Source organism: Dendropsophus ebraccatus, chromosome 6 (assembly GCF_027789765.1).
Source record: "Dendropsophus ebraccatus isolate aDenEbr1 chromosome 6, aDenEbr1.pat, whole genome shotgun sequence".
Classification (NCBI taxonomy): Eukaryota; Metazoa; Chordata; class Amphibia; order Anura; family Hylidae; genus Dendropsophus; species Dendropsophus ebraccatus.
In genome coordinates this window covers 2,975,466-2,988,841 of record NC_091459.1, presented here as the reverse complement: position 1 = coordinate 2,988,841, position 13,376 = coordinate 2,975,466, and positions in this window count along the sequence as shown.

The following is a 13,376-nucleotide window of genomic DNA, read 5'->3' as shown; positions in this document are numbered from 1 at the left end:
CATAATCCCTCTCATTGGTCCGTGTATTTACACAAAAGATTCTGATTCAGAATAAATAAATATATCAAGAATTACTAATAAATTATCTATGATTACCATGGATACTGGGAACGTGTTGAATATATATATATATATCAGCCACAATTACATCCCAACTAAATTATACCAGTAAGTTGCTGCTACCCACAATTATTGTGTAAAAGTCTCAATTAAACATTAAACGCACAAGAAAACAAAAGGCTTCAATAAAAAAAACCAAAAAAAAAACCATTTCTTTATTTTTTATCTTAAAATCATTATAAATAAAAAACGACCATGTGTCAGAAGCTTCAATAAGGAACTGCAAACATACTGCCCGGTGTCCCGTATACAATCCAATAACTGGGAAGTTGTGAGTCTAAATCCCAATAGTGTAGCACATATGGAGAGTGTTAGCAGGGCCTCCTAACCAGGATACACACAATTGTGGCCACCTAACACAATTACAGGATGGTTGGACGTTGGTGTATGGGTTCACCTCCAGTGTTCTCAGAGGCTGAAGTTGCAGAGGAACTTGCCCGTTTAAAGTCAAATAAGCCGATGGGTCCAGATGGTGTCCACCCCAGGATTCTCAAAGAATGAGGATCTGGTATTCTTGCTCCCCTGACAGATCTATATAACCAATCCCTCCTAACAGGAGATGTCCCTGATGATTGGGGAACGGCCATTGTTATACCCATCCACAAGAAGGGGAGTAGAGAAGAGCCCAGTAACTATAGGCCAGTTAGCCTGACATCTGTAGTAGAGAAGAGCCCAGTAACTACAGGCCAGTTAGCCTGACAGTAGAGAAGAGCCCAGTAACTATAGGCCAGTTAGCCTGACATCTGTAGTAGAGAAGAGCCCAGTAACTGATGGAAACTCTTGTAAAAAAGAAGATAATGGATCACCCAAAAATTAATAACTTTATGGCTCCAAACCAGCATGGCTTTCTGCGGGATGATCATGTCAGGCTAATATCTTTTTCTTTGATTATGTCACAAAAGTGCTGGATGAAGGTGTCGTGGATATCACCTATCTGGACTTAATCCCTGGATAGTTCAGTGGATTTGTGGTTGACTAAAGGATAGATATGGGGTGGGGTGATGGTAATGGTGTGTAATCCGAGCAGAGACTGGTTACAAGTGGTGGCCGCAAGGGTCCCTCTTAGGTCCTATTCTTTTTAATATGTTTGTAAGTGACATAGGAGAAGGTTTGGCGGGTAAGGATAGTGACATAGGAGAAGGGTTGGTGGGTAAGGATAGTGACATAGAAGAAGGTTTGGTAGGTAAGGATAGTGACATAGGAGAAGGTTTGGTAGGTAAGGATAGTGACATAGGAGAAGGGTTGGTAGGTAAGGAGAGTGACATAGGAGAAGGGTTGGTAGGTAAGGATAGTGACATAGGAGAAGGTTTGGTAGGTAAGATTAGTGACATAGGAGAAGGTTTGGTAAGTAAGGATAGTGACATAGGAGAAGGTTTGGTAGTTAAGGATAGTGACATAGGGGAAGGGTTGGTAGGTAAGGATAGTGACATAGGAGAAGGATTGGTAGGTAAGGATAGTGACATAGGAGAAGGTCTGGTAGGTAAGGATAGTGACATAGGAGAAGGTTTGGTAAGTAAGGATAGTGACATAGGAGAAGGTTTGGTAGGTAAGATTAGTGACATAGGAGAAGGTTTGGTAAGTAAGGATAGTGACATAGGAGAAGGTTTGGTAGTTAAGGATAGTGACATAGGGGAAGGGTTGGTAGGTAAGGATAGTGACATAGGAGAAGGTTTGGTAGGTAAGGATAGTGAAATAGGAAGTTTGGTGGTTAAGGATAGAGACATAGGAGAAGGTTTGGTAGGTAAGGATAGTGAAATAGAAGGTTTGGTAGGTAAGGATAGTGACACAGGAGGTTTGATAGGTAAGGATAGTGACATAGGAAAAAGTTTGGTATGTAAGGATAGTGACAGGAGAAGGGTTGGTGGGTAAGGATAGTGACATAGGAGAAGGTTTGGTAGGTAAGGATAGTGACATAGGAGAAGGGTTGGTGGGTAAGGATTGTGACATAGGAGAAGGATTGGTAGGTAAGGATAGTGACATAGGAGAAGGGTTGGTGGGTAAGGATAGTGACATAGAAGAAGGTTTGGTAGGTAAGGATAGTGACACAGGAGGTTTGATAGGTAAGGATAGTGACAGGAGAAAGGTTGGTAGGTAGGGATAGTGACATAGGAGAAGGGTTGGTGGGTAAGGATTGTGACATAGGAGAAGTTGGTAGGTAAGGATAGTGACATAGGAGAAGGGTTGGTGGGTAGGGATAGTGACATAGGAGAAGGGTTGGTAGGTAAGGATAGTGATATAGAAAAAGGTTTGGTGGGTAAGGATAGTGACATAGGAGAAGGGTTGGTAGGTAAGGATAATCACGTAGAAGGGTTGGTGGGTAAGGATAGTGACATAGGAGAAAGGTTGGTAGGTAAGGATAGTGATATAGGAGAGGGGTTGGTAGGTAAGGATAGTGACATAGGAGAAGGGTTGGTGGGTAAGGATAGTGACATAGGAGAAGGGTTGAGAGGTAAGGATAGTTACATAGGAGGAGGGATGGTGGGTAAGGATAGTGACATAGGAGAAGGGTTGGTAGGTAAGGATAGTGACATAGGAGAAGGGTTGGTGGGTAAGGATAGTGACATAGGAGAAGGGTTGGTGGGTAAGGATAGTGACATAAGAGAAGGGTTGGTCGGTAAGGATAGTGACATAGGAGAAGGGTTGGTGGGTAAGGATAGTGACATAGGAGAAGGGTTGGTGGGTAAGGATAGTGACATAGGAGAAGGTTTGGTAGGCAAGGATAGTGACATATGAGAGAGGTTGGTAGGTAAGGATAGTGACATAGAAGAAGGGTTGGTAGGTAAGGATAGTGACATAGGAGGAGGGTTGGTGGGTAAGGATAGTGATATAGGAGAAGGATTGGTAGGTAAGGATAGTGACAAAGGAGAAGGGTTGGTGGGTAAGCATAGTGATATAGGAGAAGGATTGGTAGGTAAGGATAGTGACATAGGAGAAGGTTCGGTAGGTAAGGATAGTGACATAGGAGAAGATTTGGTAGGTAAGGATAGTGACATAGGAGAAGGGTTGGTAGGTAAGGATAGTGACATAGGAGAAGCTTTGGTAGGTAAGGATAGTGACATGGGAGAAGGTTGGTAGGTAAGGATAGTGACATAGGAGAAGGGTTGGTAGGTAAGGATAGTGACATAGGAGAAGGGTTGGTGGGTAAGGAAAGTGACATAGGAGAAGGGTTGGTGGGTAAGGATAGTGACATAGGAGAAGGGTTGGTAGGTAAGGATAGTGACATAGGAGAAGGTTTGGTAGGTAAGGATAGTGACATAGGAGAAGGGTTGGTAGGTAAGGGGAGTGACATAGGAGAAGGGTTGGTAGGTAAGGATAGTGACATAGGAGAAGGGTTGGTAGGTAAGGATAGTGACATAGGAGAAGGGTTGGTGGGTAAGGATAGTGACATAGGAGAAGGGTTGGTAGGTAAGGAACGTGACATAGGAGAAGGGTTGGTGGGTTAGGAAAGTGACATAGGAGAAGGGTTGGTAGGTAAGGATAGTGACATAGGAGAAGGGATGGTAGGTAAGGAAAGTGACATAGGAGAAGGGTTGGTGGGTAAGGAAAGTGACATAGGAGAAGGGTTGGTAGGTAAGGTTTCTCTGTTGCTGATGACACAATAGGGTTGATATTTCTGGAGGTGTTAGTAATATGGGAAATGATTTAGCTTTGCTAGATAAGTGGTCTAAACAATGGAAACTGCATATCTGCAGTTCTGTGCTAGCAAAGACTTCAGAGGAGAAGGTTTTACGGGTAGTGATTTCTGACAGCCTTAAAATAAGTCACCAGTGCAATCAGGCGGTGGGGAAAGCAAATCATATGCTGGGCTGTATATATCTACCTATCTATCTATCTATATATATATATATATATATATAATGGTATGCCGGGCTGTATATATATAATGGTATGCTGGGCTGTATATATATATAATGGTGTGCTGGGCTGTATATATATATATATATATATATATATATATATATATATATATATATATATAATGGTATGCTGGGATGCTGGGCTGTATATATATAATGGTATGGTGGGACTGGCATATATATACATATGATGGTATGCTGGGCTGTGTATAGTATATATATATATAGGTGTGCTGGGCTGTGTATATATAATTGTATGCTGGGCTGTATATATATATATAAATATATATATATATATATACATATTTATAATGGTATGCTGGGCTGTATATATATACTGGTATGCTGGGCTGTGTATGTATATAATGGTATGCTGAGCTGTATTTGTATATATATAATGGTATGCTCAGCTGTATATATATAATGGCATTCTGGGCTGTATATATAATGGTATGAGTGCACAGCCATCATCTGAGCTATGCACCAGCACACAACAGACGTCCCAGAGCTCCAGAGTTAAAGAAGCAGCAAGGCCCCTGATGAGAGGCTGCGGAAACGCGTTGGGCCAGACCATGAGAATACTGAAGTGAACCCCATGAACAAGGGAAGTAACATATCTTCAGCAAATAAATATTTTCTTGTTTTATAATTTATAAATGGAAAATTGGAACATTTAGTAGTGACTTTAACCGTGATACTTAAGCACAATGTAAAAGACTGTGACCATTATACGAGTGCAATATGAAATGATATGTGCAATATGGGAACACGGCTGGAAAATACACACGGATAATAACCACTACTAATGGCTATATGCACTGGATATGCAATAGGAGGAAGAGCTGGGTGCAAAAAACGCATGGACAGACAAAAAAAACGCATCAAAAACGCAACCAGGTCTGAACAGTACCCAAACAGACTTTTTTTTTTTTTTGTGTTGACATAACATATACAGTGTAACATATAAGAAGAGGACAATTTGGGTACCAGAAACATGCTACAAGGTCTGGAGAGTGCCCAAATAGACTCTCCTGTGTAAAAAATTGGTGGCACAAAGTGCAAAGGTGATGGCTGTGCAATAAAGTGTTTGGTGTTTTAAATGATATAATAAAAGGTAATTTTTAAGTGACTATTGGAATATTCAGTGATGATATATAATGGTATGCTAGGCTGTATATATATGCTGGGCTGTGTGTGTATATATATATATATATATATATATATATATATATATATATATGTATATAAAATGGTATGCTGGGCTGTATTTATATATATATATTGGTATGCTGGGCTTCATATATATAATGGTATGCTGGGATATATATATATATATATATATATATATATATATATATATATATATATATACACACACACTATATATATATATATATATATATATATATATATATATCCAACGAATTTGGGCTGGGTCCGCGGAAACTCCACCACTGGATGCACAGTCCTCCCGGGGTACGGCTCTATCCCCCAAAATTTATGCAAAAAAGAAGAAGGTTGAGGACAGCATCATCTTCCAAACGCGTGCTAATTCTTTATTGTGCCGGTTCGCATAATACAGTGCAACGTTTCAGCTCGTTATCTTGAGCCTTTTTCAAGCATAAATAGGGGTTGTACAAAACATCATATAAACATCATAACATCATATATATATACATCTACCAATCACCTGGGACACACAATTAAAAATGGCCAATCAGCAACATGGAGTAGGTGGTGCAATCATATTTATAATAACCATCAAGTTAAGACACATCATATGTTGTCCATAAATATTAAATACTATATATAGTCTATCCAGACCTTCCATTAATGTCCATGTTGCCCACCGATCTCTCCGGCAGAACGATAACTTGCCGTCACGGTGACCATGCCGGCTGCGGTGTTCGGCTTGTACACAAAACAACAGAGGTTGCGCACTGGAAGCGCTGTGATAGGAGGGCAAATCGTCACCAGCGCGTCAACCTCCTTTCATCCAATCACATACACGCTGTGCCGCGTCGTTATAGCAACTCAGAAAGCTTGTAAACAGCTGACGTCTTCAGCATACTCAGTCCATATGAATCTCAGTCTTTTCTTGACACGGAGAGACACTCTTATTGCCATAGGGATCAGGACGCTTTTCAAGGTGAACTGCTTACATTTGTTTCCAAAGTGGGACGCTTCTAGCTCTGCCGAGCATGTCTCATCGCTCCCCCGCAGTCACCAACGTAGTTTTCTAGGGCATGTTTAACACTGGTGTCCACGAGATTCGGAGCAGTCCGCTCCTTCAATTCACTACGGAAGCATCCAATCCTGACAAACAATGTATTGTTAGATGTAATCACCTGCGAATAGATTCCATCAATTGTTCGCAGTCCATCATACGATGAATAAATTGCTTTTCAACCCGGTTTCTCCAGTCATCTTAACAGTTCATCATTGCATTGAAGCACCCTATTCATATTGTCCGTTGTCTTCAGCAACCCTGTTTTTTGTAACAGCCGAACATTCCGTCCACACGGCCACGATTACCACTTCAGGATATATATCTTCGCCGGTTAGAGATCATCTAAATTTAAAAAAAGATACATAATTAAAATAATGATAAAACCCATGATGTAAATAGATTCAGAAATAGAAAATAGGGACCTTAGTCAAATACATTTAAATTCAGTTCCAAGTTCATGCCCTTTGGCCACATACAATCCAATGTCCTGATCCATCTGGCTTCCTTTTGTTTGAGTAACCTTCACCCTGAACTTGAACTGACTGACAGTGTGACCTGCCTCGATGAAATGCTTTGCCACTGGATGTTCAATCTTTTTTAACCGTATTGTGCTTTTATGGTTATTCATCCTTAAAGGGGTAGTTCACCCAAATTTTTTTTCTTTCAAATCAATTGCTGCCATGAAGTGCCAGAGATTTGTAATTTACTTCTATTAAAAAATCTCAAGCCTTCCAGTACTTATCAGCTTCTGTATGCCCAACAGGAAGTTGTATTATTTCCAGTCTGGACAGCAGGAGAGGTTTTCTGTGGGGATTTGCTCCTGTTTTGGACAGTTCCTGACATGGACAGAGGAGGCAACAGAGAGCACTGTGTCAAACAGGAAAGAAAACACCACTTCCTGCTGGACACACAGCAGCTGATAAGTACTGGAAGACTTGAGATTTTTTAATAGAAGTGAATTACAAATCTCTGGCACTTTATGGCACCAGTTGGTTTGAAAGAAAATTTTTTGGGGTGGACTACCCCTTTAACTTTACTTCAGTGGTCGTCTCCCCTACATAATACAGGCCACAAGGGCACTGTATCATGTAGACCACATATTTGGAGTTGCATGTGTACTGATTCTTGATGTGGTATTTTCTACCATTATGTGGATGTTGAAACGTGTCACCTTTCACTAGATTCCCACAATTGCTACAGTGTAGGCATGGAAAATTCCCACTTCTCACTGGTGCCAACGTCCGCTGTCTGTCTACTCTTCTAGACCCAATGTCTGACCGTACCAATATATCCTTAATGCATTTACTTTTTTTGTACGCCATAACCGGTGGTTGGGAAAATTCAGAAATTCTATCACCCAACCCCTCCCTCAATATGGACCAATGCTCCCGCAATATTTGTGAGATCCGACCGCTATACTCACTGTATACAGACACAAAAGGGATTCTCTCATTTCCACCCAATTTATTTTTGGGCAATAATGTTTGTTCTCTTGTTATGTTCCTTAGTCTCTCTTTATGTGTATGCAAAACTCGTTCAGGGTATCCTCTTTCCCTAAATTTATGGCATACAGAATTGACATTAGTCTCTATATGTGATTCCTCACTGGTGATCCTGCGTATTCTCAATAATTGGCTCCAAGGTAGTGACTTTATCATGGACTGTGGATGATTGCTAGAATATAATAACAGGTTATTTCTATCAGTCTCTTTAACATAAAGATCCGTCTGTAGCTTACCCTTTAGAAACATATACTAGTGTGTCCAAAAATTGTAACTCATTTTTGGATTTCACCATAGTGAATTTGAGACCTTCATGTAAATTATTTATATAACCAAGAAATTCATTCAGGGACTCTTCTGAGCCCTCCCATATAGCAAAGACGTCATCTATATAACGATAATAATCTAATAATAATCTATCTAAGGAAGAGTGGGACTGCCTGATGGAGCTAAGTGAGAATAAAGAAATAACGTTCAAACCGGCGGATAAGGGGGGTGCCCTGGTAGCAATGGATACTAACAAATATAGAGGTGAGATCTTACACCAATTAGAGGATATTGAGGTTTATTGTAAGCTGGATCGGGGCCCTAAGCTAGAGTTAATGGGAATATTGGACAATATCATAACACATGCTAGGGATGAGCATATTATTGATGAAAAATTGGCTGATTACTTGACAGTAGAATCCCCTAGGACCCCGGTGATATATATTTTACCAAAAATCCATAAATCGCTTGTTTCCCCTCCAGGTAGGCCCATAATCTCTAGCTGTGGTTCTATTTTTAATATTGTGTCGGTATTTTTAGACAAAGTTCTCTGTACTATGGTAAATAATATGCGATCATATGTGAAAGATACCACCGATTTTTTGCTAAAACTGAAGGATTTGTCTACCATGAATATGACGGATGTCATATTAGTTTCATTTGATGTGTGTTCACAATACACATCAATTGAACATGAAGGAATTGATGCTGTAAGTAAAGCCCTGACCAGCACCGGATGTGACCCTGGTGGGGCCCGTTTTGTGCTCTGCTTGCTGGAGTTCGTCCTCAGCAGGAATTATTTCCTGTTTGAGGACGATTTCTATGCACAGCGCCGAGGGACGGCCATGGGGTCCAACATGGCACCTGCTTATGCCAACTTGTACATGGCCGCCCTCGAGGAAGAGCATATATACGGGTCCCAGTACATGGTTTACATCCGGTGCTGGTATCGTTATATAGATGACGTCTTTGCTATATGGGAGGGCTCAGAAGAGTCCCTGAATGAATTTCTTGGTTATATAAATAATTTACATGAAGGTCTCAAATTCACTATGGTGAAATCCAAAAATGAGTTACAATTTTTGGACACACTAGTATATGTTTCTGAGGGTAAGCTACAGACGGATCTTTATGTTAAAGAGACTGATAGAAATAACCTGTTATTATATTCTAGCAATCATCCACAGTCCATGATAAAGTCACTACCTTGGAGCCAATTATTGAGAATACGCAGGATCACCAGTGAGGAATCACGTATAGAGACTAATGTCAATTCTGTATGCCATAAATTTAGGGAAAGAGGATACCCTGAACGAGTTTTGCATACACATAAAGAGAGACTAAGGAACATAACAAGAGAACAAACATTATTGCCCAAAAATAAATTGGGTGGAAATGAGAGAATCCCTTTTGTGTCTGTATACAGTGAGTATAGCGGTCGGATCTCACAAATATTGCGGGAGCATTGGTCCATATTGAGGGAGGGATTGGGTGATAGAATTTCTGAATTTTCCCAACCACCGGTTATGGCGTACAAAAAAAGTAAATGCAAGGATATATTGGTACGGTCAGACATTGGGTCTAGAAGAGTAGACAGACAGCGGACGTTGGCACCAGTGAGAAGTGGGAATTTTCCATGCCTACACTGTAGCAATTGTGGGAATCTAGTGAAAGGTGACACGTTTCAACATGCCCTAGAAAACTACGTTGGTGACTGCGGGGGAGCGATGAGATATGCTCGGCAGAGCTAGAAGCGTCCCACTTTGGAAACAAATGTAAGCAGTTCACCTTGAAAAGCGTCCTGATCCCTATGGCAATAAGAGTGTCTCTCCGTGTCAAGAAAAGACTGAGATTCATATGGACTGAGTATGCTGAAGACGTCAGCTGTTTACAAGCTTTCTGAGTTGCTATAACGACGCGGCACAGCGTGTATGTGATTGGATGAAAGGCGGTTGACGCGCTGGTGACGATTTGCAAGCCCTCCTATCACAGCGCTTCCAGTGCGCAACCTCTGTTGTTTTGTGTGCAAGCCGAACACCGCAGCCGGCATGGTCACCGTGACGGCAAGTTATCGTTCTGCCGGAGAGATCGGTGGGCAACATGGACATTAATGGAAGGTCTGGATAGACTATATATAGTATTTAATATTTATGGACAACATATGATGTGTCTTAACTTGATGTTTATTATAAATATGATTGTACCGCCTACTCCATGTGATTGGTAGATGTGTATATATAATGATGTTTTGTACAACCCCTATTTATGCTTGAAAAAGGCTCAAGATAACGAGCTGAAACGTTGCACTGTATTATGCGAACTGGCACAATAAAGAATTAGCACGCGTTTGGAAGATGATGCTGTCCTCAACCTTCTTCTATATATATATATATGTATACATATATATATACATACACTACCGTTCAAAAGTTTGGGGTCACCCAAACAATTTAGTGTTTTCCATGAAAAGTCGCACTTCTTCACCACCAGACGTTGTGAAATGAATAGAAAATAGAGACAAGACATTGACAAGGTTAGAAATACTGATTTGTATGTGAAATAACATTGTTCTTCCATCACACTTTGCTTCCGTCCCAGAATCCTCCTTGTGCACCAATTCCAGCATTGCACACCTTTGGCATTCTAGCTATTAATCTGTTGGGGTAAGCTGGAGAAATTGCCCCCCACGCTTCTAGAAGCCGCTCCCACAAGTTGGATTGGTTGGATGGGCACTTCTGGCGTACCATACGGTCCAGCTGCTCCCACAATGGGGTGGTGATCTGGTGACTGCGCTGGCCACTCCATTACCTATGATAGAATACCAGCTGCTGCTTCTGCTGGAAATAGTTCTTGCACAATTTGGAGGTGTTTAGGGTCATTGTCCTGTTGTAGGATGAAATTGGCTCCAACCAAGCGCTGCCCACTGGGTATGGCATGGCGGTGCAGAGTGATAGCCTTCCTTATTCACAATCCCTTTTACCCTGTACAAATCTCCCACCTTACCAGCACCAACCCCAGACCATCACATGACCTCCACCATGTATAACAGATGGCGTCAGGCATTCTTCCAGCATCTTCTCATTTCTTCTGCGTCTCACAAACCTTCTTCTTTTACATAGTTACATAGTTAATACGGTTGAAAAAAGACACATGTCCATCAAGTTCAACCAAGGAGGGGATGGATACAGAGAAGGGGGAGGGGTGATAGGTTCTATACATACAGGGAAGGGGGAGGGGTGATAGGTTCTATACATATGCATTTATATTATTTTGCTCTAAGAACTTGTCTAGGCCGGTTTTGAAGCCCTCTACTGTTTTTGCTGTGACCAGATCCTGTGGTGACTGTTCCACAGATTCACAGTTCTCATGGTAAAGAAGGATTGTCGCCTCCGGAGATTGAACCTTTTTTTCTCGAGGCGGAGGCAGCGCCCCCTTGTCTCTCCAGGCGGAGGCAGTGCCCCCTTGTCTCTCCAGGTGGAGGCAGTACCCCCTTGTCTCTCCGGGTAGAGGCAGCGCCCCCTTGTCTCTCTTTGGGTGGAGGCAGCGCCCCCTTGTCTCTCTCTGGGTGGAGGCAGCGCCCTCTTGTCTCTCCAGGTGGAGGCAGCGCCTTCTTGTCTCTCCGGGTAGAGGCAGCGCCCCCTTGTCTCTTTGGGTGGAGGCAGTGCCCCCTTGTCTCTCCGGGTGGAGGCAGCACCCCTTTGTCTCTCCGGGTGGAGGCAGCGCCCCCTTGTCTCTTTGGGTGGAGGCAGCGCCCCCTTGTCTCTCCGGGTAGAGGCAGTGCCCCTTTGTCTCTCTCTGGGTGGAGACAGCGCCCCTTTGTCTCTCCGGGCGGAGGCAGCTCCCCCTTGTCTCTCCGGGTAGAGGCAGCGCCCCCTTGTCTCTTTGGGTGGAGGCAGCGCCCCCTTGTCTCTCCGGGTGGAGGCAGCGCCCCCTTGTCTCTTTGGGTGGAGGCAGCGCCCCTTGTCTCTCCGGGCGGAGGCAGCGCCCCCTTGTCTCTCCGGGTGGAGGCAGCGCCCCCTTGTCTCTTTGGGTGGAGGCAGCGCCCCCTTGTCTCTCCAGGCGGAGGCAGCGCCCCCTTGTCTCTCCGGGTGGAGGCAGCGCCCCCTTGTCTCTTTGGGTGGAGGCAGCGCCCCCTTGTCTCTCCGGGCGGTGGCAGCGCCCCCTTGTCTCTCCGGGTGGAGGCAGCGCCCCCTTGTCTCTCCGGGTGGAGGCAGCGCCCCCTTGTCTCTCCGGGTGGAGGCAGCGCCCCCTTGTCTCTCCGGGTGGAGGCAGCGCCCCCTTGTCTCTTTGGGCGGAGGCAGCGCCCCCTTGTCTCTCCGGGCGGTGGCAGCGCCCCCTTGTCTCTTTGGGCGGAGGCAGCGCCCCCTTGTCTCTCCGGGTGGAGGCAGCGCCCCCTTGTCTTTTTGGGCGGAGGCAGCGCCCCCTTGTCTCTCCGGGCGGAGGCAGCGCCCCCTTGTCTCTCCGGGTGGAGGCAGCGCCCCCTTGTCTCTCCAGGCGGAGGCAGCGCCCCTTTGTCCTTTGAGGGGGTTGTACCTGGAACATCTTTTCCCCATATTTCTTGTAGGGGCCATTTATATATTTAAATAAATTAATCTCCCCTTATACGTCTCTTCTCCAGACTAAACAAATTTAATTCTATTAATCTCTCCTCATAACTAAGATGCTCCATTCCCCTTATTAGTTTAGTGGCCGTCTTTGTTCCCTCTCCAGCTCTAGAACGTCCTTTTTATGAATCGGGTTCCAAAACTGGACGGCGACTCCAGATGGGGCCGCACCAAAGCTTTATAAAGCGGTAATATTATATCCCTGTCCCCAGAGTCCAGGCCTGGTATATACATGACAATATCCTGCTGGCCTTAGAAGCAGCTGACTGACATTGTGCTGTTCTGTAGTCTATTATCTACAAGTACAACCAGATCCTTCTCCATCAGTGACTGTACCAGTGTAACCACCCCAGGACATAGGATGCTGCAGGTTATTACTCCCCCCAGGACATAGGATGCTGCAGGTTATTACTCCCCCCAGGACATAGGATGCTGCAGGTTATTACTCCCCCCAGGACATAGGATGCTGCAGGTTATTACTCCCCCCAGGACATAGGATGCTGCAGGTTATTACTCCCCCCAGGACATAGGATGCTGCAGGTTATTACTCCCCCCAGGACATAGGATGCTGCAGGTTATTAAGGCCCTATTCCACGGAACGATTATCATTCGTATTCGGCCGCTACGGACGATAATCGTCCTGTGGAATAGAGTGCAACAATCAGCCAACATCGTTCTTGTCGGCTGATCGTTGCAGTCGCTTGTTTTTCAACATGTTGAAAAACAAGCGACTGATATAGCAGCGATCTGCTGCCGTCGCTCCGTTGAATAGGAGCATCGGCAGCAGACGCTGCTA